General features: G+C 39.5%; 1 long non-coding RNA gene across 1 annotated transcript in view; it reads right to left on the reverse strand.

The window, feature by feature from the left end:
- The window catches only part of LOC107600335 (uncharacterized), a 3,845-nt gene extending 3,403 nt beyond the window's left edge, over positions 1-442 (reverse strand). Inside the window, exons 1-2 of the long non-coding RNA XR_001610801.1 lie at positions 427-442; positions 148-208 (exon numbers count right to left, since the gene is read on the reverse strand). This is a non-coding gene — a long non-coding RNA (uncharacterized lncRNA). The remainder of the gene's footprint in view (positions 1-147; positions 209-426) is intronic.
- Positions 443-1,857: the final 1,415 nt, after the last annotated feature.

A 1,857-nucleotide genomic window follows, 5' to 3' on the forward strand; every position in this document is an offset into this window, starting at 1 on the left:
AAATCACAAATCAATGAATGAAGATCCTCAATGAAATACAGAGCAATACAATTAAACTCACAGTTAAGGGAAACATCCCCACCTAGCGGAGAACTTGAGTAACTCATTTTGAATAAAGCAATTAAACACAAACATTTAACAACATACCTGCACAATGGAAACAGTGTGTAATAGGGTTTCACTGATTCAGAGAGAGAAGAAACCATTTCTACATAAAACACAAGACAACACACAAATTGATTGCAATCAGGCCTGGTAATATAAACGCGTTATAACTCGATATTGAGCAACACACTCAACGCCAAACAAGGCTTAACAGAGTCCCAACATATTAATTGAAAGATACAATCACAATAAAGCAAATATTTGTGTGTCTTGGACACTTATAAATGGTCATTCTCAGACCGCGAAAACCGTGCAACTTACCCACAGCAATGCTTGAAGTTCCTGTCTTAAGCATATACGAACCGCCGCGGGTGTTTTGACCCTTCTCATCTGCTGTACTGGCAGCAGATCCAACACGGAAGACGCCAAAAGCAAGAAACCTCACAGCACGAACAGAGACACAAACTGACAAATATACAGATAAGTAAATAAAAGATGTAATAATTAAACCTATCTTGTGTGTGCGTGTGATTATTGAAATGGTTATAGCAGGGATATGTGAAGATTAAAGTGAGTGTATGTATGCGAACATAACAGTAGCACAAACCCAAGTGTGCACCCGAGGGAAAGGCTGTAAACTAACTGTATGCACGATGATGTATATAAAACTAAAGCGGGATGGGAGTTCAAGTGTTATCCCGGCCAGTGACGGAGTCCTCTGTCACATGAACACTTACGGGACATAAAGCAACATTCTTACCCATACATCCTTTTAAAAAAAAATAAAAAATATAAATGTGAGTATCAAATATGATACATCAAACTTTTGAGAAACGTTTATTTGCATATCTTTCAGTTATGATTGTATTGCACTGCATTATGTTTTGCCTCCATAATAAAAATGACAGAACTTTGATCATAAAACTAAGCATTAAATATCATCTTACTAAAACATATTATTGTGAGATATAGATTGACAACTGATAATTATATGCATTTTGCGTAAGTAATCTACTATACTGTTAGAAAGATCTCATTGATATGAATTACAAGTGATCAGATTTGAATTTTTGGCCATATAAATATCAGCACCTGCACCAAATTGCATATTTTTGCTCAGTTTGAGCTTCTTAAAGGTGGGGTATGTATTTTTTCAAAAACGCGTGTTGGGCCGAGTACCAAAACAAACTTGTAGCCAATCAGCAGTAAGGGGCGTGTCTACTCATGATGTGGAGGAGAGAGCGCTCAGTGCACAGGACGGACATTAGCCGAGCCGAGCGACAGAAAGATAGAGATGGTGGATTAAAAAAAAAAAAGAGGAGGAAACCCTCTGCGGAACAAAAGAAGGCTTAGGATGAGACAAGAAGTAGGACCCGTGTAAATATCGGATCAGCTTTCCAGTGCTGAGAGGAAAACCTCTGCGGAACAAGAGAAGGCTTAAGATAAGACAAGAAGTAGGACCCGTGTAAATATCGGATTAGCTTTCCAGCGCTGAAGAGAACTCAAGGAGCAGAAGGCCTGCGATTGGACGCCAAGGTTGTTTTGTTTCATCTCGATAGATGAGTATGTCTACACCGGACACGACAGTTGTCGCGCTGCATCAGCTAAAGTCTGTCTACACTGGACGCGACAAAGCGACCGTTGAAAATCATTTGAAATTTGTGTCAATACTTCATAAATAGAACGTGGCACCAGTTTTTTGTCAGGGATTTGTCGTGTTGCGGCACGTCATGCCGCTCGTGTCCGGTGTAG

The sequence above is a fragment of the Sinocyclocheilus grahami genome, unplaced genomic scaffold, assembly GCF_001515645.1.
Source record: "Sinocyclocheilus grahami isolate Dianchi unplaced genomic scaffold, SAMN03320097.WGS_v1.1 scaffold282.1, whole genome shotgun sequence".
Lineage (NCBI taxonomy): Eukaryota > Metazoa > Chordata > Actinopteri > Cypriniformes > Cyprinidae > Sinocyclocheilus > Sinocyclocheilus grahami.